Here is a 13,114-nt window from a genome sequence, read left to right on the forward strand (position 1 = left end):
TTGTCAAAGAAACTGTCAACTTTTCTAAATAATAAAAATTATCGTCTTCGTTATTTTAATTTGTATAATGACAAAAAAAATCAGTTTTTTCGTATTTTTACTCTTGTTTGTTTTGACTTTAAAAAATTTTTTAAAAAACTTCTAATCAAGTAGGGTAAACCAGACAGTAGTCGGCCACTTAAGAAAATCTTTTTAATGAATACTGTATAAAAATTACAATTAAAAATTCTTCAAAATTTCTTCCATGTTCCTAATGTTCCTACAAAACTTGTATACCATTCATATTTACAAAAAAAAATTTCTTATTCGTTAAAAAAATTTACAAAAAAAGTAAGAAACTGTTTTAAAAGTGCAATTCATATTTTTTTCGAATTCTTTCATGTGATGTTGTTCCTTACGATTACACAAAACTACTAAACCAATCGTGTTTATGAAAAAAAATTTTTTATTCGTTAAAAAAATTAATAAATAAACAAGTAAGAATCTGACAGTAATCGGGCACTTAAAAAAGCTTTCAAAAACCGTACAAAAATTTTTTTTTCAACTACAAAAGCTTAGATTTGTTTATGATCACCTTAGAAATGATTATCAACAAACCAAATATTTTTATCTCATACGCTTTTATAGCTATTCAAATATTGAAAAGTGGCCGACTACTGTCTGGTTTAAACAAAAAATCTAAAACAAAAAGTCCAAACCAAAAAATCCAAAGTAAATGAAGTCCAAAAAAGTAAAAAAAAATTAGTTTCACTGTGGACTTATTTTTTGAATTTTTTGTCCTGGTCAAAAAGTCCAAAGAAATTTTTAATCCAATGAAAAAAATTGAGATATAAAAATTTAAATCATTGCTTTAAATGAAATTGTTCTTTTTTCAGTTGCTCATTTCGATGACTGTGAATCGAAAGTAGGTAAACTTAACATTTTAAATTTCTGAAAATAATTAAATTAATCAAGTAATTTAATTGGAATTATATTAGAAAAAACAATTGAATTTTTGTAAAGAATTTTATCAAAATTGTTGAAAATAATTGTATTTCTTAGAATAATTGTTTTAAAAATTTTATAAAATACTTGGAATTTTTCTAGAATTTTTTTTACTTATGAAAATAATTGAATTTTTGAGAAGAATTTTATTATTTATGTAAATAATTAAAATCCTGCGGTTTTAACATTAACATTTTAAATTCAGATTACAGCGTAAAAAGTATAAACGTGGCTTTATCACATGTTTTATTATTTATTATGACGTTTTTATTTATTTTGGATTTTTTGACTTTGTACATATTTATTTTGGATTTCTTGTACTTTGGACTTCTTTTCTTGGATTTTTTGATTTGGATTTTTTTCCTGTAATCCTCTCAAAATATTAGAATTTCACCGTTTCTTTGGAATTTGTTTAAATCAAATAGAAACTACATATGTGAACTTTAAAATTTTTTTCTATCATGCACATCGTTTTTTAAGACAAGAAGTGCACCACCGTCAACAATTAATTTTTAACTTTTCTATTTTTTAATATTTTATATCAAAAATCTTTTTAAAAATACTTTAAATATATACAAAAACGTTCCAAAAAGCCCGGAGGTCTAAGTTAATTTTTTCCTTTTTAAAAAAATTCTTAAAAAAGCGCTACTTTTAGGCCTTCTAAAGTAGGATCTCCCTTAAGTTTAAAACTATATTAAGCCCATTTAAGTACTTAAAAACCCATTTCTTGTCAGACAGAAACATTAAATTCGTTGACTTATAAACTTTACAAGAGCCAAAACAAAAAAATTTATTCCGAAATTAAAATTAGTAGTGAAAAGGTGTTTTAATCAAACGAAATGACAAGAGTCCGAAGCAAACAATCAATTCAGAATTTAAAGTCAGTAGTAAAAAGAAGTTTCAATCGGACAAAAAACTTTCGGCCGATTTTTAAATATAATTTAAGTAGTGAAACTAGTTACAATCAGACATAACAGTTTTATTTAGTTCAATCTAAGTTTGAGAAGTTAATGAGGGTTTAAAATTTTCTTAATGAGTAGTAGTGACAAGTTTTTGTCAGACGAAAGACTGAAATTCCTCCCTATAAATTTTAACAGTAAGTTTGTAGTCGAGTTGCAAAGTTGTTACTGTAAGTATTACTACTATGTTTGTAAATAGACGTCTTATAAACTGAATTAAGTAGTGAGGATAAATTAATAGTCAGACACAACGTAGTTATGGTCAGTTGACAATTACAAATTCTCCAAATTAAGTAGTTAAGGTCAATTTCTTGTCAGACGAAACTGTAAATTCATTGACTCAAGCGTTGCAATAGTCCAACAAAAACAATCAATTCTGCATTTTAAATCAGTAGTAAAAAGAAGTTTTAATCAGACAAAACATTTTCGATCGATTTTTAAATGTAATTTTATACATATAAGTAGCAAAAATAGTTTATACAGTCAGACATATAGTTTTATTTACAAACTTTAAATTCAAGATGTTAATGAACATTTAAAATGTTCTGAGTCAGTAGTAGTGACAGGTTTCAGTTAGACAAAAAATTGAAATTCTTTCCTTTCAGTCGTATAATAAGTTTGTACTCGTACAGTAGGTTTACAGAAGCATTAATGTAACTTATTAATGTAACTATTGGCATATTAGTAAATGTACTCTTTTAAAGAGTGAAATCAGTTTTAAAGTCTAATTTTCGGTCAGACAAAAATTAAAAACTCCTGCTATTAAAATAGAGAAAATAAATATTCGTCTGGTATAACCGAAAAATTAAACTGCAAATTACTAAAATTTGTCCAGTTATTTCATTTTTGTCTGATTACAGTTTTTCTTTTACTACCGATTTTTGTCGTTTATTTTATTTCTCAAGGACAAAATTTAATGTTCAATGTCAGCTATAATATGCCGTATGTTTATTTAAAAGTATTTAATATTCATAATTAATTTATGCAATTTAATTATGCAATAATTGAGAGTAATCAAATTATTCACTTTATGAATGAATTTCCCAATGGAATCAATAAAAGAAAACAGTTTCATTCAACACTCATGACAAGAGTGCTCGCGCTGTGCTGGAGTGGGGGAACACACCATATCCCCCCTCGTCACCTAAGACACTCAGTTAAAGATTTCCCCCACTCAATTAACGAAGAATGTCTGATTTATTAAATTATGTATATCTATTTCATTTATTCTAATCCAAGACAAAAGAAATTAATATTTCTTAATAAAATAATTTAAATAATGGTTAAACTAATTGCTTCAACTCAAAAGATGCAACTTTTATAGAATCCGATTGATAGTAAAAAAATTTATTTTTTTACAGTATTCTCGATTTGCTATATTTACTCCCAAAATTTTCATTTCTTCTTTACAATATGTTTAATTAACATTTACTAATTATTATAAGTATTAATAGTCATTTTGTATATCACACTAAAAATTACAAACGTTAAAACTTTTTGCTTCTAAAGTTTGTTTTCTATATAGCGCGTAAAATTTATTAATTAATCCTTTAATCAACAATTAACCCTAATTGAAACGAAAAAGAAACCCATAACGTTTTCAAGAGTTAAAAGTAAATAATAAGTAAATAAAAATAAATAATGATCCATACTTATTAAACATACCTCTTCCTCTCGTTATCCTTCTTCCTCAAGAAAGAATAACTAACGTTTCCTTTTCATATTTATTATTGTAAAATGTAACATCCGTTGATGTTTGTCGTTGACGCATAAAAAGTCTATTCATCGCTAGAAAGATACAAGCCATTTGTATTTTCATTTCTCCATAAAAATTCCCTTCCTCTCGTTCGTAAACTCTCATCATCTCACTCGCGAAACTCGGGAAAAAGTTTTCTCGCAACTGGGTGGCAGCACGAGTATAACACAACGACCAAAAGCGGGATGATCTCTGCGAAAGAGGGAGAATGAGGAGGAGAGAAAGAGAGAGAGAGAGAAAGAGAAAGAGGAGGGTGAAAAAGCGTGGAACAAGTTCTCAGAACGAAAGTGTTGGTAAATGTGTACATATATAAAAAAAAAAAGTTTTCCCTTATACACAAGAGCAATGTGTACATATATAATAAACATCCGTCGCCAATCAGCGCATGATCAAAAATGGCGACTCACGAATTATCAAAATCTATTTACATGCACTTCGCGTGTATGCAATCACTATATTACCAATGGCCCTATATTCCTGAATTTCTCTTTCATTTCACACCAATGTCAACCACTACATTCACCTATACAGTTTTTCCGGCGCAACACGTCCCTCGAATATTTACACGCACACGAAATTCACTTTTTTGCTCTGTCTCCCCCAATATCATTATAAAATTGTATTATTTTTTTTGTATTCTCAAACTGGACTCTGAAATATGCGCTACTATCTAATAAAATTTTTTTATTATTATTACATTGTAATTATTATGTTTCAAATTTAAAATCATAATAATGTAACATTAATACAATATTATTAGAATTTAATAAAAATAATTCCAAGTATTCTAATTATTTTCTGGGTTATGTCATGTCAAAGAATCAATATTAAATTTTATAATTCAATAAAATTCAATTCAGTTAAAATTTATACATAATGTCTATCATTACTACGTACATATATATATATTGTATATGTTCGCGTATACATAAATATAATACAATGGAATTAAATAATAAACCATTCATTAAATCAAATGTTTTATTTTTATACGCGTTATAAAGGAAGTGTACTTTTTTCAATAACTTATTTTATATGCACATGTTTCAATCATGTGTTTCATTATTTAAAATGTTTTAACTAAATTTTCAATATTTCAGTTAAAATGAATTACAGAAGAAAAAATGATGTGAATTTTATTATTTAAGTTCCAATAAAAAGTTATGGAGTAGTTTTTTTCTGAAAATTGAATAATCGAAGAGAATTAAAATTCAACACGTGCACAGAGTGAAAAAAGATACATTTTACTCAGAGTTTACTAAATTATTTATTTGGTTCGAATAATAATTCTGTTTATTTATTCTTATTTAAAACAAATAAATAATTTAGCAGGTTCTGTAACAAATATTCTCTTATACTTGATTCAGATAAGTTATATTTGGTTTAAATAAAACATTTCTCTGGGTGTGTACATATCATGCTTCCAAAATAAATTATATTTTATTATGCAGTTATTTTTAATACCTACAATTATTTTTATAAAATTAATCAACAGAATTGGATTACATTTTAATTATACTTAATTAATAATTAATAATTAAAAAATAATTTTAAAAAATAACATTTAATAAAATAAAACTTAATTAAATTTTAAGTTAAAAAACTTGAAAGTGAATGTGAATAAAATAAAAAATTGTCACAAATTTTTAGCAACAATTTGATCTATTTTGATTTGATCAATTTGACTGTTTCAAAAATACTGAGGCATTCTCAAAATTTTTAATAAAATTATTCGAAAAAATTCAATTATTTTCAAAAATTTTATTAAATTCTATCAAAAAAAATTTTAATACTTTTTAAAATTTCGATAGAAGTTCTTTATAAGAATTCAATTATTCTTAATAAAATTTTAATTTAGTTCTTTGAAAGAATGTAATTATTTTCAAAATTTGCAATAAAATCTTTTGAAACAATTCAATTATTTAAAAAAATTTTATTAAAAACTTTTCCCAATAATTCACTTAGTTTCATAAACAATCATATTCGCAGGAATTCAATTATTTTCAACAAAATTTTAAATAAATTTCTCGAAAGAATTGCAAATATTTTTTAAAATTTTAGTTGAATTCTTGTCAAAAATAATTCAATTCTTTTTAATACAATTTCAATTTAATTCCTTCAAATAATGTTATTTTTTTCAAAAAATTCTTTTTCATTTTGCTGCTATTTTCTAAAAGTGAATCAGAAAATCAATTGTTTTGAATTCAATAAGTGAAATTAAATTGAAAGTTTGATAATACTGCCTCATGGTCCAGTGGTCAACACTCTCGACTTCTGTTTCGAATTACAAAGTTTCGAATCCTAGGGGTGATCGATTTTTTCCGCGATAAAAGTAAATTGAATACATATTAAATCCAGGAAATTGAATTATATGTAGAAAAAATTATTGAAATATAAAATACATAAAATAGTGATAAAAATAAATAATTTAAATAAAATTAAGCAATAAAAATTATTAGGTAAAGAATAAATTTGATTGAAATTAAAATTAAATTAAATTAAATTAAACTAACTAATTTACCAGACTCAACAATACAATTTTGTTTTTCATGTCAAAGCGAATTTACTTATTAATTAAACAAATAAGTACAAATTTACTTTTAAGAACTGAATTTTTAAACAATAGTTTAAACGTTATTTTAAATGCAATTATAAATGTAATTTTAAATGTAATTTTAAATGTAATTTTAAATGTACCTAATTATAAATGTAATTATAAATGTAATTTTAAATGTAATTATAAATGTAATTATAAATGTAATTTTAAATGTAGGGGAACATAGTCTAGGTCGGCCACCTTTTTGACTTTTGTTTATAACTTTTTTTTAAAAATGAATTTGGACAATTGAAGTATATGGTTGGAAAGTCCTGTTTAATAGGAACATCTTTTCTGTACAAAGTAAATTGATTGGTTTTAAAATGAAAAAGTTATAAAGATTTAAAAAAAAAAAAATTTGTAGTCGAGGTTGGCCATTACAGTCAAGGTCGGCCATGTTTAAAATTCAAAGGGCATTAATCGTTAAAAAATAAAATAACATGTTTGGAGTTACGGAATATTGATTCTTTATTGTTTACAGTTTGTAACTTAATAAAATAACAAAATAATAACAATAAACAATATAAAAAAATAAATATAAATAAAAAAAAATTCTGCACTAAAATATTAATAAAATTAAATAAAAATATTAATAAGATGATCAATTATATTATGAGTTATACAGAATTGCAGTTTTTGCAAATGAAGTAGCTCGTCCTCAACTTTGCGCATTTTAAACACATAGTGGCCGACCTTGACAGTAAGTAACATTACCGAATTGTTGTAACCATAAAGAAATACGTTTCGGGATTCGATTTTTTACTTTGTTTTCCTTTCAACCATGAGTCCCACAAATTTTCTGCATACTTGCCTTGACGATTCAATTTGTTTTTTATCTTTTATTAATGGTTTTTCACATTATGCACAAAACTTTTTTTGAGCTTTTTTTGTACCGACGTCACAGAAAACACAATTTTCGATCCTCCGAAAATGTAATTGAACAAAAAGTTAGGTTACACTAAGATAAGCTTCGACAAGCATGCGTGTAGGTGGCGCTAGTGAACTTGTCCAAAAAATCGCGATGGCCTACCTAGACAGTAGACCAACCTTGACTACATTCCCCTAATTTTAAACATAATTTCAAACTGCAAATAGGGAGGAGAAAAAATTCAATAAATAATAAGTGATTTGCAGATGACTTTTACTTATTGAAATCGTACAAAAGAGACTCACTGAAAATTTACTGATTCAATTTTAAAGATTACCATCTCTATCTGAAAACCATTAAATTCATATGTATAATATAAATTCGTAAAATATGAAATTTAAATAAACACTGAACATTTTAGTAGTATAAGAAATTGAGGCATTACATTATTCATAAATGAGAACAAGTTAGCAAGGATATAGGTTTATAGTGTTATCAAGTAATAAATAAAATCAATGAGAAATGACTGTACTTTAAAACATTGAAGCTAAGTAAATTGAACCGATATTTTACTCAAATGTATGTATATAAAATTATAATTAATTTAATAACAATTTTATAATAATAATAATAATAATAATAATATTTTTATTTTTTATTTATATTTAGTATTATATTTATTATTTATTATTACATAATAATAATGTAATAATAATAATTAGATTCAATTCATTTCTTCAAAGATGATTATAAATAATTTTCTAATTTTATGTTCAAAATAAGTCAGATAATTACTAAAAAGTAAATAAAAAATATAAATACTTTTACTATCATACTACATCGTATTTATAAACTTGTAGCTCTAAATTAACTTTACGTTAAAAAAACTCGTCAATAATTTGTTTCCAAAGTAGATTCTAATAGACTTAGAAGCACTTGAAAGTCAGGAAGAAAAAGTATTTCAAATAGTTTTCTCAATTTCAATTTCATTAAATTTCCTATTTATAGTTTTAAATTCTAATCAAATTCATTTTCTTTTTAAAGAACTTTTGCGGTTCGTTAATAAATAAATTAATTACTAAATAAATAAATTGTAGTAAACGAAAAAAATTTATAATAAAGTTGATCAATAATATAATAATAATAATAAAAAATCCCGTATGTATAATTTTTTTCTTCTTCTACATGAAGTTTTCTGAACTTATCATAAAAGTGTAGTTATGAAAAGAACAATTTATGTCATCGCGACGCAAAGAAGTTTTAATATATTACTATGATTTATTTACTCCAATTGATTTAATTTATATATGTAGAAAAATGAAGCAATTTTTTTTATTCACTTCACATGTCACTGAATTTCTTGTTTGAATACTATAACACTATTATTGTACCACGTGGTATTCGTTTCATGAGTTCATCCCCACTATGTATAAGTAACTCTTCTGCATCTGTCCCACTAGCACCAAAACACACACACGATCACTATTACAGAACCTCCATTAGGGCTTCAACCAAATTGTCATATTCTACAAATTTCACGAGAAAATATTCAATATTATTTTATCGCCAATAATTATTTTATTTCCTTTAAATTCGAATTCGAATTAGTTGAAAATAACTGATTTTTAAAGTTTTAATTTAAAAAAAGAATTAAAAATTTAAATTTATTATAAAATTATAAATAAAATTAAATGTTATTTTATGATTGAAAATTCACTGATTCAAAGATTTATTATTCTATCAGACCGAGAATTATCGAATATGTAAAAATATTACTGACTACTAAACGTTTAAACTTTAAATTGATTCGCCTGTAGTTTAGGACTGATTACTAAATTTCTTAATGTACATCAATTAGTGAAATTTGAATATTTTTCTAAACTAATTCAATTAGTAAAGTTTAACTGTTTTCTCAATTTATTTATTCATTCAGAATTAGAGTGAAAAAAATTGTTTTGAATCAAGTAAATGATTACTTGTCTATTAACAAATAAATATTTATTGGTATCAAATAATTTTCATTCAAGTCACTTAAATCATATTTGCCTCACATACTCAAATTATTGGTTCAATTATACAATTTATTTGATTCCAATTCAATGAAAATTATTTGATTCAAGACAATATTTATTTACTTTTATAAATTATAGCCATAATAAATAATAGCCTAATATCTAATAATAATCGGTTATTTCAATCAAATAAACTTTTTTCAGTGTAGTTGTTTTCTACTAATAATTAGTTATTTTTTTACTAAAAATGTAACATATATTAATTATATATAACAATATAATTAATTGAAGTTAGAAGTAAGACAAGATTTTAGTAACAATTAGTTATTTTTTTAATCAATTCATACTTAGAGATTTTTTTTAAATTTATTTAATTTATTTTGTTTACTTTATTTATTATGTTTACATTAATTATTTATTTACTGTATTTTATTTGTTTCATTAATTTTTGTTTATTTATTTTATATACTTTATTAATTTAATTAATTTACTTTCATTTCTTTCATTCGCAATCTAATTTTAATGTATTTCGTTATGAATTTAAAATTAAAATACAAGCAGATGAAATACTCTATTCATATGCCAGTATACTATATATAAACGGGAAAAATGAACAATATTAAAACATTGTAGTATGTAAAGAAGAATAATGCGAAAGGGGGATGCAAGAGAGAAACAAGATAGAAACGAGATAGAAGAGAGAGAAAGAGAGAAAATAAAATAACAATACACACGTAGGTACCACATTTTAAACTGAATCGATAATCTGAAACCTATGTAGCATTTATTGAATGGGCACGTGTACATTAAAGAATCTAAAAATGTGATGTTGGAGTTTTGCCAAGTTTGCAACATTACTGGAGCATATAAACTTTTGCTTATTTGCAGTTTCATCTTTTTTTTCAATTCTTTATTGTATAAGCGTAAAAACGTATTTGGCCTTCCAACTTTTCGAATGATATGAAAATTTAGTTTTTAAAAATCGTTAATGGTCGCAACTTTTTACTTTCTAAATCTGAATTAGTTAAAAATAACTAATATTATTAGTATTCGTCTTTTTACTGTTTTTTAATTATTTTATTACTAGGCTGACTTTTCTATTTTTTAATAATTTTCTTTATTATATTATTAGCTTGACTTTTTCACTTTTTTATAATTTTATTTATTATTATATAAATTGTTATAGACTGATTTCTTTATTTTTTTTATTATTATATTATAAAGCTCACTTTTCGCCTAATTGCTTTTATTTATTAAAAATTACTGATTATTAATAGAAAATTACTAACTATTAATAAATAAATAATTACAAAAACAGTCAAATTTCACTAATTGAATTATCGAATAATTTCAGATATCAAATAAATTCAGATATATTAATTCAAACGAATATTCAATTTTTTGTTCAAGCAAAAAATATGCTGAAAATTTGAGAAACCATTTGCAAAAGCGGTCAGTTTTTTGGAAAGATTATAAAATTTTACGTTAAATGCTTATATATGCCCAAGATTTTTTGGTTAAATAGAACCGGATACATGAAGTGATAAATATAGGTGTAAATTTTCGTTTTCAGTGAATATTCATTGTCCAACTTTGATAGTCTGCAACTTCTATAGAAAGATTTTCAATGCAGTATAATTCAAGAAATCAACTGTTCAATTCATTTAATTTAAATTTAATTTAAATTTAATTGAATCAATTAAAATTAAATTAATTAAATTCTAGTTTTTTTAAAATTTTATTTCATACAAGTTAACAGGTAATAAATTAATTAGTTTAATTAGAATTAATTTAATTTGATTTTAATTTATTCGGAGGGCCGAAATATTTTAAGTTTCATTTAAAAAAAATTTGTTTGAATCAAGTAAATCGTTTCCTCACTCTTGTAAATCTGAATTATTGAAAATTTCCACTAATTGCTAGTAACATCTCACTGAAACTTTACACGGAGAGACCGAGATTACTAATTTTTGTATAAAATCACACTAGAATTTACTATATTCACATTGCAACCACCGGAAATAAGGGGACTTTTTGTATTTTTTACTATTTTCTACACTAAGTCACTAATCCCGACAAATGTTCACCAAATTAGCAAAGTTTCTTACTATTTCGTCCAATAGTTCCAAACAACTGTAGTAAAACTCAGAAACATTGTGTACGTAAAATTACTATAGTCGTTGTAAATGCAGAAAGAAAGAGTGAAAAGAAAAAATACGGATTTTTGTCGCCGGTTTCCCGTCAATTCTTGACTAGTGGAGGTAAACTGGAAGGATTTTTACATACACAGACACACACACTCACACACTTATATATTTGTTTTTGGATAAATATTTGAAGACACACACATGTTTATTTCACTTATATGTATAGACGCGGTTAATTAATACACTAATACACAACTGCACGCACGACAACGAATTTCACTGAAAGTATACATCTTTGTTTCCTTATATATTGAATGATGAAAATTTACAGCACTTACGAGAAAGCAGTTTACTTTTAACAACTTATTATAAGACATACTTCTTGGGACAGGAATAAATGCAAAATTTATTAATTTATAATGGTCAATTTCTGAGATACCGAACGACCTACGTTTCACTTTATATTTAATTATTGTAGATAATATCCAAATTTATTTTACATACGCGAAACATAGTCACTGTCAATGATCGGAAGGCATCGGCTCATTTACGGAGATTGACGAGGTTAGCAACCAATAGAAATACAGGCGCCATATGACTGCACTCGCTAGCCACACTTGCTCACCAAAAATTACTACAGTGGATAGAAGATTTTAGTGGAAAATGTTTTCATTTGTCAGATTTTGTCTAATTAAATTAGAGAAAACTATAATCAATTTTCGCTACATTTACAACTCTTACACAAAATATTAAAACTTGCTATTTCAATGTAGCAAATTTATCTATTTCTTTTGTAAATTTATCTAATTCTGTAGTACATTATGCTAAAAGTCCCCTTATTTCCGGTCATTGCAACCGTTTTTAGTAATTTTTACGAATGTGGGTCTCTCCGTGTAGTAAAAAATTTAAAAACCACCAATTAAAGTAGAAAATTTTTACTAGCAATTAGTGGAAATTTTCAATGATTTGCTCTCTAAATTTAAATTAGTAAAAATGTTTGCTAATTTGAATTAGTAATAAATTATTAAAAATAACTTTTTATTAGTAAAATTCACTAATTCATAAGCAGAAAGGCAGACACTAATTCCAATTCTAATAAATAAAACACAAAAATAATTTTAGATGATTTTGTATAATTGAAATTAGTTTGTAAGCTTAATCCCAATATATAGAAAATATCAACTGCTTTGATTCAAAAATATTATTTGTTGCAATAATTATAATTAATTCAAACTTATTTTCTGTTTTGGGTAAAACAAAAAATATGTTTACAAAATTTACACTGAAAAAAAATTTAATTGATTCAAATAATCGATTAATTGACTATTATGAATTAAATATTTACTTGAATCAAATAATATTTATTGGAGTCAATTAAATGATATTTGAACTAACAATTTCAGTATTTGAAGCAAATAATGTTTAATTGACTCCAATAAATATTATTTGATTCAATTAAATAAATAAATCAAATAATTTTTTTTCAGTGTACCTATGCTTGATTCAAACTTACAAGTTGACTATAAATAATTAAAAATCAACCATAACTTATGTTTGAATTAAATATATTATTTCTTTAAATGAACCAAAAAATATGTTTCAATTGAACTTAAAAATGGTTGACTGTATAGCAAAGATAATTTAAGTTTGATTTAAACAAAATTTGTTTGAATAAAATAAATCGTATTCTCAGTGCAGAGACTCTATTCTCGCGATTTGAATCAGTGAAATTTCATTGAAGATCAGTTTAAAAATGATTGAAATTTCAGTCATTCTTCACTGATTGACCAAT

The 13,114-nt window shown here is 24.4% G+C and overlaps 1 protein-coding gene across 8 annotated transcripts in view; it reads right to left on the reverse strand.

Moving 5' to 3' along the window:
• The window catches only part of LOC122509236 (mucin-5AC-like), a 659,214-nt gene that overhangs the window by 618,501 nt on the left and 27,599 nt on the right, over nucleotides 1-13,114 (reverse strand). For 7 of the 8 annotated variants that reach the window (XM_043623113.1, XM_043623110.1, XM_043623114.1 and 4 more), the window contains exon 2: nucleotides 3,609-3,731. The exons of the other annotated variant lie outside the window; for it this stretch is intronic. The gene's annotated coding sequence lies outside the window, so the exon portion shown is untranslated. The remainder of the gene's footprint in view (nucleotides 1-3,608; nucleotides 3,732-13,114) is intronic. 8 annotated transcript variants of the gene reach the window in all.

This window comes from Leptopilina heterotoma, unplaced genomic scaffold (genome assembly GCF_015476425.1).
Source record: "Leptopilina heterotoma isolate Lh14 unplaced genomic scaffold, ASM1547642v1 Lhet_6, whole genome shotgun sequence".
In the NCBI taxonomy this organism is placed as follows: Eukaryota; Metazoa; Arthropoda; class Insecta; order Hymenoptera; family Figitidae; genus Leptopilina; species Leptopilina heterotoma.